Source organism: Panthera uncia, chromosome A2 (genome assembly GCF_023721935.1).
Source record: "Panthera uncia isolate 11264 chromosome A2, Puncia_PCG_1.0, whole genome shotgun sequence".
NCBI lineage: Eukaryota > Metazoa > Chordata > Mammalia > Carnivora > Felidae > Panthera > Panthera uncia.
Window position 1 is genome coordinate 140,058,775 of NC_064816.1, and position 19,693 is coordinate 140,078,467.

The following is a 19,693-nucleotide window of genomic DNA, read 5'->3' on the forward strand; positions in this document are numbered from 1 at the left end:
CTCTCTCTGCCCCTCCCCACTCGTGCTCTCTCTCTCTCAAAAATAAATAAAAATTAAAAAATTAAAAAATTAAAAAAAAAAGAATCCTCCTGTGAACATTCTTGTACGTAGCCTTTAGGAAATATATGTACACATTTCTTCGATTGGTTGTATAAATGGGAGTGGAATCTCTGGGTCATAACATTGCTTTAATTGATATTGCCAGATTTCCAGAGTGTTGTACTAATTTACACTCCCATCAGCGATGTGTGAGAGTTTCCATTGTTTCATATTCTTGACGACGCTGGGATATTGTTTTTCATTTTAGTCATCCTGGTGAGTGGGTAATGGTATTATTACCTTGTAGTTTTCATTTACATTTCCCTGATGACTAACGAAGTTGAGCACCTTTTCATGAGCTTATCAGCGGTTTGGTGTGGATATCTTCTTTTGTCTTGTGCCTAGTTAAGGCTTTAAGGCAAACAACTTAAACCTGCATCACCCCACCATGAACGATAACAGCATTGTTAAGCGTTCAAGTTAATCCCAAATAAGCTCATTCTATTATTGGGCTACACTGAGAAATATTCCTTACACTTGTATATACATGATGTCATACATCATGTATTTGGTTAATACAACAAGTACTTTGAAAAGTAGAAGGTGGAGGTTTTGCTTGTTTTACAAGGGGGAGCCATCTCTGGGAAATTGAAACATGCTCAAAATAAGTGGCAGAACCAAGATCCTCCAGCAAGATTTTGCTGTTTCCTGGCTAAGTGTTCATTCCACTGCAGGGTTTCTCAAACCTATTTAATCATCCTATCTTTTGTAACAAATATTTTATATCACCCCCCTTTACTACAGTGAAATTAAATTTTGGGATGCCTAGGTGGCTCAGTCAGTTAAGCATCTGACTTCAGCTCAGGTCATGATCTCACTGTTTGTTGGGTTCGAGCCCCGCATCGGGCTCTGTGCTGACAGCTCAGAGCCTGGAGCCTGCTTCGGATTCTGTGTCTCCCTCTCTCTGCCCCTCCCCTGCTCATGCTCTGTCTCTGTCTCTCTCTCAAAAATAAATAAACATTAAAAAAAATTTTTAATTAAATTTATAGATAATTTCAAAACATAATCAATATGTCGCCCCTAAGTATAAAGGAGAAATAAAAGAACAGTGATTTATAACCAATAATTACTACAATTACAAATAAAATAATAAATTCTCAGGACAACTATACTCGAACATATAATCAAATAATTGATGCTTACCCCTAAAAGCAGACTCACTATAAATTCAAACAGTCACAAGTAAGACAAATACAATTCATTATACTGACAACCCTAAGCCCACACATCGCTGTTGCTGACATGATTTTCCAAATTGGAAATTTAACTTGAGGTTAAATTCTGAATGAAACAAAGTACAGTCATCCTTAACTTATACCGTAGTTTATTCCTGAGAAGGTCACTGTATTTTTTTTTAATTTTTTTAATGTTTTGTTTATTTTTGAGAGAAAGAGAGAGAGAGAGAGAGCATGAGCAGGGGAGGGGCAGAGAGAGAGAGGGAGACACAGAATCCAAAGCAGGCTCCAAGCTCTGAGCTGTCAGCACAGAGCCCGACGCGGGGCTCGAACTCACGGACCTCGAGATCGTGACCTGAGCCGAAGTCGGCCGCTCAACTGACTGAGTCACCCAGGCGCCCCCTGTATTTTTAAACCATGTCAAAAGTATTCTGTGTTTATATATAAAAAGGAGTTAGGTTTTAGCCCCAGATAATTCTGGACAGTTTTTCACCTTCATGAATATCTGAGAATACGTTTAAAAATTGGACAGGATGCAGGACAATTTTTCATTTTGGAGATTGTCATGCTTGTTGCAGGACAACTTAGCAGTCCTGGCTCATGTCCTCTACATGGCAATAGTGTCCCCCAATCATCAGGACAACCCAAAACTCTTTGGGGGAGTTCTCCTGCGAAAACACTGCTCTGCATGCTCTGTTTAAGAAAGTCCCTGCCTCAAATATGGAAGGCGACCAAAAAGCTGGGCTGCGGACTAGAAAAGACCTGGGTTCAGCACTCAGCCCAACTTGCTCTGCGAGACCTTGAGCAAGTCACTTAGCATCTCTAAGTGCCTCCAGTTATGAGGCTGGCTTCTGTCTCCCAGAGCAGCAACACTCTTGTTATGTTTCCCTGCACCTGAGGCAGGCTGTGTGGACAGAGCCTCTAGGTCTCACCACCCTGCCCTGCTCCATATTGGCAGACCTTTGGGAGGTTGACCAGTTACACCCGCACGTAGTGCTTTTGCTATCCCCAGTCCCTGTTAAAAAAACATGTTCGGCAAGAGAGCACGTGGAAGATATTAGCACGAACTCTCAGAATACAAGTAGCAAAATACAAATCTAGTGCCTTGGTAGAAAATATTCCTTAAGTCCTTAGCCATTGAAAAAATACACTCTTTGATATGGGCCCAAGTCTGAATGAATTACCACATCATAGCCCAAATCTCAATAAACGTTATCACCTTCCCATCAGAATCCCAACTGCAAGCCTTGCTCACACATGCCTTTTTGAACTTGGTGATAATCGATTGCCTGAAAAAATAGAAATCCAATTAGTGAGTATGTGGATTTGAATTAGTGCATTCAGAAGTATTAAGAGAGTCTGAATTCAAAGGCACGGGGGTGCACAATATGAACATAACATGATCAAATATAAACTATACTATAGTTTTTAAGTTCATAACATGAACTTATACAAATATAAAATTAACATGGGTCAAAGACTTTATTCAACTCATTAATTAATGAGGGAACCAAGAAGATGTTACCAGCAGTTCAAATGAGAATTTGATGCGTTGGACAATATATTTTTACACTTCTAACAACAGAAGCCATTTGCATTACTAGGGACAAGAAGCATTCGTACTGCTATCAATTTTCTCCAATTTAATTTCTACCCCTACAGGTTGTAAAACAACCTGGCATCAGTTTCCTACTGCTGCTGTAACAAATTAGCACAAACTTAGTAGCTTAAAATAACACTTTAATTATCTCACAGTTAGCTGGAGTCTTTTACAGTTGGAGGTCAGAAGTCTAAAATGGGTGCCACTTGGCTAAACTCAAGGTGTCCTCACAGCTGTGTGCCTTGTGAAAGCTCAGGGCAAAAATAATTTCTTTGCTTTTTCCACCTTCTAGAGGCCATCGCCATGTCTTGGCACAGGATCACCTCTTTTCATCTTCAAAGTCAGCCCTAATTAATGGTCAACTGGGACTTTTTTCACTCTGCAACACCCCAGATTCTTGATTCATTGTCACATCTCCTTCTCTGACTCTCTCCTCCTGCCTGCCTCTTTCACTTATATGGATCCTAGTGATTATATTAGTCCCACCTAGATAATCCAGGATACTCTCCCGTCTCTAGATCTACCAGTGGTGGAAACTTCTATAGAATCAGATAATCCCTGCAAAGTCTGAGAGACTACATACTCTGTAGTCCCCTGAAAGGACACCCAATCATCTCTTTCGCCCTTTTTCCAGATGATGCCAAGGCTTATAACAGACCATTTTTCCTGATGATGCCAAGGCTTATAACAAGAGTGACTATGCAAAACACAAGGTCAGGAGCAGCTTTGGGACCACAGTCCCTGAGCAGGGAGGCAGCTGCCCCTTTAATTGGGCCATGGTCACTGTCCCTGCCCCACTGACTTGGCTTGTTTCCCTTGGCCTCTGCTAGCATTTGAATTTTCCAAACCCAGTTACTGATTGACCAAATTCCCTTTCCTCCACCCTGGAGAGATGAAAACAGAGCAGAAACACTTAGTCCATAAACTGGGGAGAAGGAGACAACGAAGGGAAAATAGGGATATGGTAGATCCCAGACAAAGCCGAGCCTTATGATTTCATGTCGGCCTGGCATTGTCCCAGAGTCTGGGGCTGGGATTGGGGGCAAAAGAGAGTGGAGGAGATGTCTCTCCACACTGCCCTCTTCCTCCTGTCTGTTTGGCTCTCATGGAATAAGGGGGAGCCAAGAGTTCTCCTGTCACAAGTCCAAGTCGGCTTCAGGCTATTAACTAAATGGCCACAGGCATACGGGAAGCAGCTGGCCACTCTTGATCAATACAACAATTTTCAAACTGTTCTTGCTCAAAGTCCTCTTTGACACTGAATTTTCACATGGCTTAGTTACTCATCTCATCTCTCCTAAGCAAATCCTCTTAAATAAATGGCAATTAACCAAGACATAATGAGGAGCTGCCTGACGGAGCCCGGATGGTCACTTCAGTCAAAGCCAACGTAACTCATTCCTTCCCTGAGCAAACCCTGATTTAGCCTCTGCGGAACGCAAGGCACCAGGTCAGTCTCTGATGGAGACATAAGTCCTACCTTCAAGGAGTTCCAGTCCAGGGGTAGAGAGGCAAGGGTGGAGTCGCATGTTCAAAAGCAAAGAAGGGGAAGAAAATTCCAGACGAATGGGATAGCAGTAGAGAAGACAGAGAGATGTGGATACAGAGGGTGTGTTCTTGGCTGAGAACTTCAGAGAGAAAGAAGTTCAAGGTATGAGCTCAAGCTCAGGACAAATGGCACAATGCCACGCAGATGAGACTGGAGAAGGGGAGAAGGACCAGATTAATACATGTGTGCCTTCAATCTTTGGTTGAGTCCTTTGTTCAATAAGTATTTACTTGGTACTTTTTATGCACCCAAATACTGAGTCAAGCACTGCTAACACAAATAAAAATGAGTAAGAAATGGGTCTATCTTCAATAAGCCACAGTCTAGGGATGTACAAATAAATAAATACTTTCAGTAGAGTGCAGAAAATGTGTTTCGGTGCTGAGACAGAGACCCATAGAGTTTGCTCACAGGAACAGGGGAGAGGAAGGAGGGCCACTCAGAAAGTTTTGCAACAACCCCTACAATTAGTAATTCTGCCTGGGTAGCAAGTAGAAGACAGGAGAAATTATAGAATGACCACTCATAGTCTACACTGAGGGTCTATGACGATAGACACTCCAAAGGCACAAAACTCATCACATCTGGTGTGACTGGGTCCTTGATGGCTTGGTTCCCATTGCATCAAAACAATCTGAGGCTAAATTTAAACCCTGCACAAATTCACTTCTCTTCTGCTCCATTCACTTGCCTCCCACATTACGTGCCTTGGACTGGTTGCTCTTTGCCCGCAGCTCTGCAATTTAGCCCAGGATTTGGTTTCTCCCAGCTTTTGACCTTGGACTTACTGTCTGGTTGCAGCTCTTTAAATTGCTGATTCTATGAAAGGCCTTAGGGTCACATCAACTGCCTCTACCAGTTACTCAGTAACTAACTCCCAAACTCTGAGATTCCCAGTCAGGCGAGAAGGAAGAGCTTCCAGGCTCTCTGTATTCGCTCTGCTTGGCTAACTTGGCATTGCAAAGAAAGTTTCTCCTTCCAGAGGCAAGTTCCAACTTGTACAGCCAGAAAATCCAACAGTTCTGAGCCTGTGTCATTGCCATCCTCCCTCAGTCCTGGCCAAATCCACGGAGTCTCCCCCCGACCCTCCCAACTATGCCAAAGACCCTGAAGTTCCATGGCATCCTCCTGTTGGCTGCATAATCTTTTGACTCTTTAGGTCCCACGTTTTTTGGACAATGAATACCATAAAATGATTTCTGTGTTCCTGCCCTACTGGGAATCTTTAAAGGGTTTGTGCCCCTCATGTAGCCAGAAAGATCCTGCACAGAATCCACTCTGCTAGATTCCTCATAGGACCATTTAAAATGAAAAAGACCCTGGCAGGCATTGGCCAATGGCCACTTTGGCTAAGGAAGGGGTTAGTGAGGCTCTCTTTCATGGAATTCTGCTTCCTGGCTCTCGATTTGACCTGTGTGCAAATTCCCAGGAAGTACTGAACATAGTGATGCCATCAACCAGCTTGGATGCTCAAGGAGGTGGCTTTACTGAAACCGTGGCCCTGACGTTGTCACAGAAAAGTAGGCTGGCTGTCTACACCTCTCCACTAGTCTGGCTGTACCCAGAACTTGTCTGGGACCTGTACACAGTGTGGAAACCCATGGGGACGACTATAAGCTGTATGTGTATGACCATAGAGGTAAGTATCATTGATGGTGTAGGTGGGGCTTGTTGTTAGCAGTTCCAATCCTATTAATACCTTCCTCTTTTTCTTCATGCCTCACTATGTATCTGTAGGAATTTATCCATGGTTCCAGCCACAAAAGTTTCTAGGAATTGAGCCACCGTAACGAACAGGGTCAGTCCACTGGGCCCAGATACCAATTCACTCCAAGACTTCTGGTCTTGGTGAATGTCAATACCAGATGTGCTCTGCTGGGAGTGAGAGGTGAGATGTCATGTGGGGATGTCATGTGAGACCCCATGACAGCTGGTCACGGAACTTTTGAAGCCACTGACATTTTTATCACCTGCTTGTCGCAGTGATGCTGGCACTTACCTGTTTCAAGATGCCAAGGTAGTGCCTGAGACCTCAAGTGGGTGCCCCTCCTCGGTCCCCTGCTGCTTTCCAAGTCTCATAGTCAAGTGCACGACCACCTCCACCCCCCGCCCCCAGTGTCACCCCACATCCTGAAACATGCTTTCATCTGACTCATCTCACCACTGGCCAAATACGTGAGGAATAAATAACTCATGGGGCAGGGACTATGTCATTACCCTTATGCCTACCGGGCTCGTATTTATATAAAATGTTCAGCACAAGGGAGAGCAGTGAGCAGGCCCTTTCTAAACAGTATTTATTTCCATTATCATTATGCTGTATGATGATCCCTAAATATAGTTTTAAAATTCCAGAAACATCTGTCTTTTTTTTAATGTTTTTATTTCTTTTTGAGACAGAGAGAGACAGAGCATGAGCAGGGGAGAGGCAGAGAGAGACACACACACAGAATCCGAAGCAGGCTCCAGGCTCTGAGCTGTCAGCACAGAGCCTGACACGGGGTTTGAACTCACAGACTGTGAGATCATGGCCTGAGCTGAAGTCTGATGCTTAAGCGACTGAACCACCCAGGCGCCCCCAGAAACATCTGTCTTCTAATTGTCAGTTGGATATTCTTCCTTTTATGTCCTGCCGTGCCTTCAAATTCAACATGACTGCACCTGAACATATTCCCTCCAAATCCAGGTTTTCCTTCCTATTTCTCTATTTCTCTTACCATTCTCTCAGTCTTTGGGATTAAAAACCTGAGAGTCCTCCCTCCAAATCCACACTAACAATGGTCTCTGCTATTTTATCAGTTACCTGATATTTCAGATTCTTTTCAAATGCCTCCCTAACCCGTCAGTTCTCAACCCTGGTTGTACGTTAGAATTATTAGAGGAACAGTCTTAAAATATAGACATGGGTCATGTCTGGGGCTACCTCCCCCATACAGTTGTGCAGATCGTTCAATGCACAAGGGTAAGAGGGTGGTCAATCCAGTTCATGTTCTGCTTGTTAAGCCCCTGGCCCTGGCATGGAGCTACATCTGATGGCAGAAAGGAAGGCTTTTGAACTCATACAAAGGCACTAGATGGACCAAGAAAGCCCTTTGAACTCACACAAAGGCACTGTGCAGACCAAGAAAGCCCTGGCCATCCCTCTGAAATTCTGATTCAGCCAGACTCAGGATCTATGTTTAAAATAATTCTCATGAAATAGAAAAACTTTACCCCTAAATAGTTGCATTCCTTTCTGTCTCTTTTTCACATTCTTCTTGTTAGACATATTACTTCTATGTGTGTTATAAACCCAACCGTACATTGTTATAATTATTACTTTTTAAAGAAGCTGAAGGAGAACAAGTATGTATTTATAGTGTTTGTTGTATTAACCCCGATTTACCCTTTTCTTCCTATGGATTTGAATTACCATCTGGTATCATTTCCTTTTCTTCAGCACAGATCTGCTCCCACCTGCCTCCTTTGTGCTATTATTGTCAAATAGATTACACTTTTTCATGTTATGGGCCCAACAATGTCCTTTTATATTTCTTATTTTATGCCATTGCCTTTTAGAGAAAAGAAATATAACTCAATATCATAAAATTAACCCTCTGATGACTTTTGATGACTAGTACTTATTGGTTATTTGCATATCTTCTGTCTATTCAGAGCCTTTGCCTATTTTTAAAAATATGTTTATTTATTTATTTCTGAGGAGGGGGGAGAGCAGAGACAGAGAATCCCAAGCAGGCTCAGAACCATCAGCACAGAGCCCAACGTGGGGCTTGAACCCATGAATTGCCAGATTGTGACCTGAGCCAAAACCAAGAGTCAGCTTAACTGGCTGAGCCACCCAGGGCCCCTGAGCCTTTACCGATTTTTTTTTTTTTAATTTTTTTTCAACGTTTTTAATTTATTTTTGGGACAGAGAGAGACAGAGCATGGACGGGGGAGGGGCAGAGAGAGAGGGAGACACAGAATCGGAAACAGGCTCCAGGCTCCGAGCCATCAGCCCAGAGCCTGACGCGGGGCTCGAACTCACGGACCGCGAGATCGTGACCTGGCTGAAGTCGGACGCTTAACCGACTGCGCCACCCAGGCGCCCCGCCTTTACTGATTTTTAAATTGGGTTGTTAGTCTTTTGATTGTTGGGTTGTAGGAGTTCTCTAAATATTTTATGTACAAGTCCTCTATCAGGTATGTGATTTGCAAATACTGTCTTTCATTCTGTGGATTATCTTTTCACTTTCTGGATGGTGTCCTTTAAAGCACAAAAGGTTTTAATTTTATCTATCCTTTTTTTTAATGTTTATTAATTTTCTGAGAGAGAGAGAGAGAGTGCACGCAAGAGGAGAAGGAGGAGAGAGACAGAGGGAGACATAGAATCCAAAGCAGGCTCCAGGCTCTGAGCTGTCAGCACAGAGCCTGACACAGGGCTCGAACCCATGAACTATGAGATCATGACTTGAGCCAAAGTCGGACGCTTAATTGACAAAGCCAACCAGACGCCCCTCTATTCTTTTTTCTTTAAAAAATTTTTTTTAATGTCTATTTTTGAGAGAGACAGAGACAAAATGCGAGTGGGTTAAGGGCAGAGAGAGAGGGAGACACAGAATCTGAAGCAGGCTCCAGGCTCTGAGCTGTCAGCACAGAGCCCGACGCGGGCCTCGAACTCACGAACTGTGAGATTGTGACCTGAGCCAAAGTCAGACGCTCAACTGACTGAGCCACTCAGGCGCCCCAATGCCCCTCTATTCTTAATATAAGTAAATTAATCTAGTTTTAATAATCTTATCTATTGTTCTTTCTTGTTGCTTGTGTTTCTGGTGTCATATTTAAGAAATCATTGGATTGCCCGAGCTTATGAAAATTTACCCATGTGTTTTCTTATAAAAGTTTCCTAATTTCAGCCCTTATATTTGATCCATTTTGAGTTAATTTTTTTAAGTTTATATATTTGTTTTGAGACACAGGGTGTGAGTGAGACTCGGCTGTCAGTGCAGATCCCAGTGTGGGGCTCAAACTAATGAACCGTGAGATCATGATCTGAGCCAAAGTCGGCTGCTCGACCAACTGAGCCACCCAGGCGCCCCTATATTAATTTTCTTTTGAAAAATGTGTCCTGTTGGGGCATCTGGGTGGCTCAGTTGGTTGAGTATCTGACTCTTGGTTTCAGCTCAGGTCATGATCCCAGGAATCGAGCCCTGTTTGGTGCCCCATGCTGAGCATGGAGCTTGCTTAAGATTCTCTCTCTCTCTCTCTCTCTCTCTCTCTCTGCCCCTCTCCCCAGTTCACACACTCTTTCTAAAATGAACATTTTTTGAAGTAAAAAAAATTCTTTTTAAAAGATATCAGCAGGGTTTATTCCTTCTAGGGGTTTTGAGGGGAAAACTGTCCCATGCCTCTCTCCCAGCTTCTTCTGCCTGCTGGCAGTCCTTGGTGTTCCTTGGCTTATAGAGATTCCAGTCTCTGCCCCCATAGTCACATGGCATTCTCCCTCTGTATCTGGGTCTTCATGGCTCCTTTATTCTTCTTATAAGGACACTAGTCATTGCATTTAGGACCCATCCCAATCCAGTTTGATATCCTAACTAATTGCATCTTCAAAGGCCCTATTTCCAAATAAAACCACATTCTGAGGTTCTGGGTGGACATGAATTTTTGGGGGGAACACTATTCAATCCAGTAAAGTCTACCCTCTGGTCCCCCAAATTCACATCCATCACCTGTGCAAAATACATTCACTTTATCCCAAGATCTCCAAAAATCTTAACCCATCCAGCATCAATTCTAAGTCCCAAATGTCATCCTAATATCAACTCAAGGGACGCCTGGGTGGCTCAGTTGGTTGTGTGTCTGACTTTGGCTCAGGTCCTGATCTCACGGTTCGTGAGTTCCAGCCCCATGTCAGGCTCTGTGCTGACAGCTCAGAGCCTGGAGCCTGCTTCTGATTCTGTGTCTCCCTCTCTCTCTCTGCCCCTCCCCCACTTGCACTCTGTCTCTCTCAAAAATGAATAAACATTAAGAAAAATTAAATATCAACTCAAAAAGTCCCACTTGGGGGTGCCCGGGTGACTCAGTCAGTTAAGCATTCGACTCTCGTTCAGCTCAGGTTGTAGTCTCGTGGTTCGTGGGATTGAGCCCCAAGTCAGTTCTGTTCTGACAGTGCAGAGCCTGCTTGGGATTCTCTCTCTCCTTCTCTCTCCGCCTCTCCCCCATCCCTCACACGTGCATGTGCTTCCTCTCTCTGTCTCAAAATAAATAAGCAAACTTAAAAAAAAAAAAAGTCCCACTCATCATCTAAATTATCTAAACAAGTATGGGTGAGACTCTGAATATGGTCCACTCCAGGGCACAATTCTTCTCGGTACCCAAACCTGTCAAACCTAGAAAATGTGCTATCTGCTTCCAAACTACAATGGTACAATAGGCATAGAACAGACATTTTCTTTCTGAAAGGGAGAAAAATGGAAAGAACAAGAGGGATTATTGATCTAAAGCAAGTTTGCAACCCAAAAGGGCAAATTCCATTAAGTTTCAAAACCGAATCCTCTGTGATGTTCCCCAGGGTGAGCCCGGCCTCTCTGGCCTCTGCCTCCATCGCTCTGCCCGCAGATTCATTCTTCCCCCATCTCTTCTCATCTCTGTCCCTTTCAGTCCAGACTGGCAGTGTTTCTGCTGGCATGAAATTTTCAAAAACCTCGTCGCTCTTCTGTGATGTTGAGAAGATCCACGCCATGAGACCCCATTGCTCACCATGGAGTCTTCTTGGAAAACCCACTTCTATTCCTTGTGTTTGCCTGAAATGGTGAATGGACTCTAATTCACATGACTACCCTCTTTAGCAAATGGTTGTCTAGGCACTGTTGGTGTTCTCTCCAGAGCATGTCTTCTTGCCTTGTGCAATATGGATGGACCGAATCATCAAGCTCTGGTTCCTTTTTACTTAACGGTTCCTTTTTTAATTTATCTCTTTCCTTTTGTATATTATTAAAAGCAACAAGAAGAAACTAGGCCACACCTTGGATGTGTAGATTAGCACTTTTCATCAAATTTGAAAAGTTTCAATCATTACTTCCTTGGCTATTTTTTCTGTCTTTCTCCTCTCCTGGTACTACCTACCATTATATATATATGTGTGTGTGTGTGTGTATGTGTGTGTTAGTGCACTTAATGACATCCTACGTTTCTCTGAGGCTCTGCTCATTTTTATTCACTCTTTTTTTTTCTCTTTCTTCTTAAAATTGCATAATCCTTACTGATCTATCTTCAAGTTCACGGATTCTTGCTTCTGCCAGATCAACTCTACCGTTGAGTCCCTCTTGTGAATTTTTCATCTTGATTATTTTTCAACTCCAGAATTTCCACTGATTCTTGTAATTTCTACCTCTTTATTAGCATTCTATTTCATGAGACATTATCATATCTTCCTTTAAATCTAAGCATGGTTTTCGCTAGCTTTTTGAACACATTTATAATAAATGCTTTGGAGTTTTTGTTGGCTAAATGCATCACCTGGGCCCCTCAAGGCAGTTTCTATTACCTGCTTTTTCCCCTGTTTTTTGTTCCATGTCTCGTAATTTTTTGTTGAGAAATAGACAGTTTAGATAATATATTGTAGAAACTGTAGATGCTGATTCCGCACCCAGAATTGGGTTATTGTTATTTGCTTTGTCATTTGCCTGTTTAATGACTTAGCGGAAATAATTTTATAGTCTGTTTCCCTTGTGATGTGCAGCCTTTGTTGTCTCTTCTCAGATATTTACCCCTTGTTTTTATCTTTTAGCCTGGCCACCTACAGATCACCCTGGGTTGGCATAATCTATTTATTGGTCACAGGTTGTACTTAAGGCTTTTTAGCCCGTTTTATTTTTACAGCTTATTGTTGGATGTGTGTGTGGCTTGGAGGCTGCAGTCATAGTTCAGGGAGGTTTTGCTTTTTGTTTCGGGGGTTTGTTTTTTTTGTGTTTTGGGGGGATTTGGGAGGGTTTTTTTCCCCCAATGTTTGTTCAGGACCTAGTGGCTTGGATGTGCCCTCTCTGATTACTCCTGAGAAGCTGCAGCCTTGGGTATGTCCACATGTTGGGCATGTCCCAACTTCCAGGAATGAGTGATTTTACTTTGAAGTCTGATTTCCTAGGAATTGCCCTGTGAGAAGTAAGCGAGATGATTCATTTTCAGAAATACCAAGTAAAGGCTGTGCTGTCTAGTTAACAGTAGGTTTACAATCTGTTGGAAATATGTACGAAACCCTCCCCCCCACCGCCCCCAACATTGGAGTCCCAAACGCTTAGACACTTCACTTCCTGGTGCTTCCCCTCTCCACTTCGTGGGCTTGGTTTTTTTTGCAGGCTTTGTAATAAGCATGAACCAAAGAACTGAGGTCTCTGCATCACTTCAAGGAATGTACTTTTTGCCTTACATGAGCATAGGAGGCGATTTCCAGGTAAGGCAGTAACCTCTGTAGTATTCAGCCTGTGAGGAATCAGGGAAGGGACTTGCACGCTAGGAGATAAATTGCCTTCTGTAACCACCGTGAGTGTGCTTGTCCATCAGACAAGCTTTTGCAAGAACATTGATTAAAGCTTCACTTCACTGTGCTCCGTGTCTCCTTGTCTGTCTGCCTTGATTGGGTCAGTGGGTTTATTTCTCACACCCCTGGTCAGAATAGCTTACGGCTCAGTCATTGTTTGGTCAGAGATTGTGTTTAAGCCCCTTGTGCCATGAGGGGTCCTGTGTTAACAGGCCTGTGCGTGCCTTGAGGGGCATTTTCAAGTCTACCCCATGCCCTGCTCTGATTGCCCATGAGCGAGTGCAGCCAGGCACCTGTGCCATAGCCTTCCTGATCCCGAGAGTCAAGTGTGCTTTCAAGAGCTTTCTTCTTGGCTTTCTCTTTCCCTGGTTCCCTATTAAATTTCTAACTGCTCTGCCATTTTGGTATTATCATAGAGCTATCAACCTCTTCTTCAGACTCTGTTCCAGTAAATTCAGGGTCTCAAGCAAAGCTCTAAAGCTCTTCCCCCCCCCCCCCCCGGGGGGGGGGGGGGGGAAAAAGAGAAGGAGAGGGAGAACACACACGTGAGCGGGGGAGGGGCAGAGAGAAAAGGAGAGAGAGAATCCCAAGTAGGCTCCCTGCAATCAGTGCAGAGCCTGACATAGGGCTCCAATCCCACCAGCCTGAGACCATGACCTGAGCCGAAATCAAGAGTCAGACCTTTAGCCGATTGAGCCACCCAGGCACCCCGAGCTCTAAAGCTCTTTACCCTTATGGGTTGCCTTATAGGTAGAACGCCTGTGCCCCTGCATCAGAGCTGGAGGTGGGGCCCACTCTTCCTAGAGTGCCACCCTGCTCTGTGAGGGGGTGGGGGATGGAAACCACTGATCTTCTCTACTTCGTCCTCCCAGCCCAGAACCCTCACTCTACAGCCTGGCTTTAGAGAGGGGTGGCGTGATGGAACCCCGGGATTCTCAGCCTGCCGTCCCTATAATCGGGTTTCTACAGCAGAGGACTAGGGGCAGCGGAAACCTCAGCAGTCTGCCTCTGCCAAGATGAGACTGTAGCCACGGACTGGGAGCTGGGAGGACTCTTCTTGTTGAGAATAGAGCTCTTGGGTAGAGCTTCCATAACAAGGAGCTGGGGGAGAAAGGCCAAGGGAATAATGGGTCATGGCTCAAATGCCTAAATCAGGCATTCCTTCCTACGATTTAGGTTTTGGTTTTTTGTTCGTTTTTATATTATGTCTCCATTTGCTCTATGACCTCAGAACAATTTCCAGGGATTTTAAATTATTGTGTTGTGTTCTTTATAATTTTTATCAGTTAAATTGTTGTTTTGTTGGCGAGAGGGTCCACCTCACTCCTGACTCTGCCATTCTGGAAGTTCCACCCTCTCTGTACTGTATTTAGAACAGTGCCCATCATGGTAAGTACTCAACAAATGATAACTGTGTTGTACTTTTGTTGTTCCCCTTTTATCCTTCACGATTCAGTATTTTCCGACTCTTCATGGAAGCTTTCCTCAAGTGCATAGCTCATGACAGCCAGGCTGGCTCTGAAACCAATAACTTTTATTATGTGCTCCTTTGCCCATTCACTCACCTTCTGTCCACGGGTGCTGCCTCCTTGGCTGGGCCATGAGATGCTCTGCTGCTTTTTTTTTTTTTTTTTTTTTTTATATTCCCAACACATCTGATGCTCAGTAAATAGTTGTTAAATGATATGTAACACAGAGCTGTATTCACGAGAGAGGAATAGTTTGGACTGGACAACTATATAAATAATCTATATTTATAACTATATAAATAAACTATATCTATATATAAATAATTAACACATCCACTCAACAGGCTATTTTTTTACATAATTAACATATGATACAATTCACCCATTTAAAGTGTCCAAGTTGATGCACCTGGCTGACTCAGTCCGTGGAGCACGCAACTCTTGGGAGTCGTGAGTTCGAGCCCCACATTGAGTATAGAGATTACTTGAAAGAAAGAAAGAAAGAAAGAAAGAAAGAAAGAAAGAAAGCGAGCCCAGGTCAGTGGTCTTTAGTATAATCACGGAGCTTCACAGCCATCATCACAATTTTAGAACATTTCCATCACCCTCGTTAACAGTCATTCCCCATTTCCCCCCACGCTCCCAATCCTGGGCAAATGTGTTGCATCCACACGATTGCTGAAACAGAATGCTACGGGCACCAGTGACAGTCACAACAAAGTTTATTGCAATGAGAGGCAAGGCCAACCGATCGGGACCGACACTCTTGACCAGTGTGGTCTCGAAAAGCAGTACAGAGTTTTTATAGCCGACCACATCGTCTTATCATCACCTGGGGACAGAACAAAGAAATAGTTCCCAGATGGGGGTGGAAACAGTTCAGACATGCCTTTGCCCCAATCCAATCAAACACTAAACCAGTTGATTTTCCTTAAACTTTTGTTCCCTTGATTGATAGGACAAGGCTGTTATCTCTTAATCTACAGTGTTAAAACAAAGCTGTTATTTCTTAAGGCTACAGGTTAGCCCTACACTACAATTTAACCCTTACAAATGTACTTTTTATCTCCATGAATTTGCCTAGTCCAGACATTTCATACAAATGGAATCATTTGTATACAAGAATCATTTCGTACAACCCGGAATCATACACTATGTGATCCTTTGTGATTGGCTTCTTTCACTTATCATAATGTATTCAATGAATCCAAATTGTAGCACATTTCAGTACTTCATTTTTTATCGCTGAATAGTATTTCACTGTATGGATATACCACATTGTGCTCATCTGTTCATCAGTGGATGGACCCTTGAGTTGTTTCTACTTTTTGGCCATTATGAATGATGCTGCCAAGAACATGCATGTGTAAGTGTTTATGTGGGCACATTTTCATTTCTCTTGGTGATGAGGGAGCGTGAGGCAGGCTGAGGGGCAAAGCACAGGCTAGCACCCCACCCCCACCCCTGGTGAGATCTGGGTGATATTCCCTGGACACTCCCAGCTACCCAAGAACAAAAGAAAAGGGTTTAGGTGCTTGCCGTGGTAATGTGGGAAACTAAGGCAAATAAACTAAATTCCTTACTGCTTACAGCCCATTGACAAGTCCTTGACCTTCCTTTAGGAGCTCAGCTGCCTCCAAAGGACACTTTGCTAGGGGCAAAAGAGAACCTTGGTTTAACATTGTCCCAACCTTGAGGATCCTGTAAATCTACTTCCTTTATCTCAATTGCCCCAGGATGTATGCTGACAATCATGCTCCAAGCTTGTGGCCACCTGATATTGTATCTGAAGGGTCTCCTGACTGAGTTTTTATTGAATGGTAATAAATGGCATTTTCCTAGCAACAGCTAGCCCCTCAAGGTCCTGGAAACCCTGCTTCCAAAATTCCTTAGAGATTTACTATATCCCTGACCCCCTCCCAACCTGAGGGCAAATAATGAGTTACCCGTCCTGTCCCCACACAGCTTCCTGCCCATGGGTCCTGTCCCCACGCTTTAATAAAATCACCTTTTTGCACCAAAGACATCTTCAAGAATTCTTTGTCGGTCATCTGCTCTGAACCACCCCACCATCACCCCAAAGCTTTATCATTGGGAATATACCTAGGAGTGAAATTGCTGGGTCAGAGGGTAACTCTATGTTCAAACTTTGGAGGAATTGCCAAATGGTTTTCCAAAGCAACTGCACCATTTTACGTTCCCACCAACAGTGTGTGAAGGTTCCAATTTCTCTACATCTTCACCAACACTTGTTATGATTTGCCTTTTTGGTATAGTCACCTGAGTGAAAGTGAAGTGGGATCTCATGGTTTTGATTTGTAGTTCCTTGATGGCTATTAATGTGTATTTGTTCATGTGCCTATTGGCCATTTTTATGTCTTTTTTGAAGAGATGTCTATTCAAATCCTTTTCCCATATTTATTTTTTTTTAACGTTTATTTATTTTTGAGACAGAGACAGAGCATGAACGGGGGAGGGTCAGAGAGAGGGAGACACAGATTCCGAAACAGGCTCCAGGCTCCGAGCTGTCAGCACAGAGCCTGACGCGGGGCTCGAACTCACGGACCGCGAGATCGTGACCTGAGCCGAAGTCGGCCGCTCAACTGACTGAGCCACCCAGGCACCCCTCCTTTCCCCATATTTAAATTGAGTTATTTGTCTTTTTATTACCTACAAGTACTTTATATATTCTAGATACAAGTCTCTTATCACAGATATGATTTGCAAAAAATTTCTCTCCTATTACTGGGTTATCTTTTCACTTTTTTTTTTGGATGTTTACTTACTTATTTTTGAGAGACAGAGAGAGAGAATGGGTGGGAGAGGGACAAAAAGAGGGGGACAGAGAATCCAAAGTGGGCTCTGTGCTGACAGCAGAGAACCCTTTGCAAGGCCCGAACCCATGAACTGTGATATCATGACCTGGGTTGCAGGCGGCTTAACCAACTGAGCCACCCAGGCGCCCCATATCTTTTCACTTTCTTGATGATATCTTGTGAAACACAAAACTTTTTTATTTTGATGATCTCCAATTTATTGACTTTTTTTCTTCTTGCTGCTTGTTGCTACTGTTCATCCTTAAAAATAATGAACGTCAAGATTGTACAGAGAAAGAAAAATGCTTCTGATGAATGTGCTAATTTGTTGAGATATAACATCTACCCAATTCAAATAAATTTTAGCAGAAAGGGACTTTATTGGTCATAAACAAACTCTGGCAAAGGTTGAGCAACTAAACCATAGGATGGCCAAGGTCATGGATCAACCTTAGAAAGAACTAGATCGAGAATCTCTAATAACACTAGGGCTCTCTCTCCAGCTCTCCTGTCTTGTTTTAGTTACATGGCCAGAAACACTATCCCCGGCAGCTCCCAAGTTTTACATTTTACAATTCTGACCCCAGGGAAGAGCTGCTCACATGGTCCGTGTGTCCCTACTCCTATCACATGGTCTCTGTGTCTGCACTCCTAACAGGAGCAAATCTACTGCTTGCCTCTACCCCCTCACTGCACATGCCAACTCCTGTCCCCAACTACATACCTTATATGAAAAACTAGTTTCTGGAAAGATATATAGGACTTCTATCACTGAGGATAAAGGCGGAGGGAAAGGCTGTTACTTTTTATTGTATACTTTTTATCAAGTGAGATTACTTTTCTTTTTTCTTTTTCTTTTTTTTTTTAATTTAAAACACAACAGGGGCGCCTGGGTGGCTCAGTCGGTTAAGTGTCCAACTTCAGCTCAGGTCATGATCTCACGACTCGTGAGTTCGAGCCCTGTGTCGGGCTCTGTGCTGACAGCTCAGAGCCTGGAGCCTGTTTGGGATTCTGTGTCTCCCTCTCTCTCTGCCCCTCCCCCGCTCACCTTGTCTCTCTTTCTCAAAAACGAAATAGAAACATACAAAAAATTTAAAAACAGAATAAACCTTTAATGTTTAGAAGGAAAAAATGTGTGCAGGAGAAAGATGGGAAAGAATCTTCCAAATGCTAGCAGGAGACAGATGCATTAAGAAGATAGTCATATATGATTGTTTTCTCTTTTTTTTTCAATTTTTTCCCCACTTTTTGCTAAAGTGATTATATAATTTTATACCAAAGATAATCTTTAAAAAAAAAAAAAAGCCAGAGAAAAGCTGAAGAAACCCTTCAGGGATGCTTTTAAAAAGCAAAAATTAAATAAATAAATCCATAGTCACCTCCCAGATTAATCATTTGGGGTAAAATCTGGATCTCCATATCTCTGTTTTGCATAAAACAGAGCTGACCCAGAGTCACTCTGCCCTTTTGGTGCTGTGGTTGTGACCTTGCTGGTAAGTGTGTGGGTCAAAGAACTGAGGAAAGAACGTTCTCTGTTGCCCACATAAGCCCCACTCTGGTTCTGGGGTAAGAAGCTGGGAGAGGGTGGTGAGGTTTTAGAAGCCTAGAGATGATGATAAAACTCCTTTATGATAAGAGAAGTGAACCACGTCGGTTTGGCTGCTCCCAGTTTTGTCGCTGGACAAGGTCCTCCTGGATTCACTCAGCTACACGAATTTCCTCAGCCACAGCCGCGGCTGCAGGGGTGACCTTGGAATGTGCTTCACTGGCTAGCAGATTTCCTTCAGGCTCGGCACTAGCCTTCCTCTCTCTCCTTCCTCCTTTACAGCGGTGTCTCCTTCTGTGTGGTCTCCTCGAGTCTCCCAGCCTTTGTGATGGGACCTGACACAGGTTTGAGGCGCTTCCCCCCTCCCATGGGTTTGCCACGGCTTTTACCGGGTCGCCCACCAAATCAACATCAGGGAGCAGAAAGGACAAGGTGACTGAACAGAAGGTGACTAAGGGGACCACATTTCTAACCAGCAAGTTTAGGGGCAGACCTGGCAGAGCCAGGCGGGGTAAATGAGGGCCTGGGAGACCTGGTTCTTTCCCTTCTCTCTGGCTCCATGACTCAGCAAACAACCCCCCCCCCCCCACCCCCGCCCCCCCCCCCTTGGCCTGTGGGAATGGGGGAGGGACAGTGCATGGGGTAGTTCTGGTTTTCCAATGTTATTTCAAAATTTTTTTTTTAATGTTTTATTTATTTTTGACAGAGAGAGAGAGAGAGAGAGAGAGAGACAGAGCATGAGTGGGGGAGGGGCAAAGAGAGAGGGAGACACAGAATCCGAAGCAGGCTCCAGGCTCTGAGCTGTCAGCACAGAGCCTGACAGAGGGGGGCTCGAACTCACAGACCGCAAGATCATGACCTGAGCTCAAGTCGGACGCTTCAACCACCTGAGCCACCCAGGCGCCCCTCCAATGTTATTTC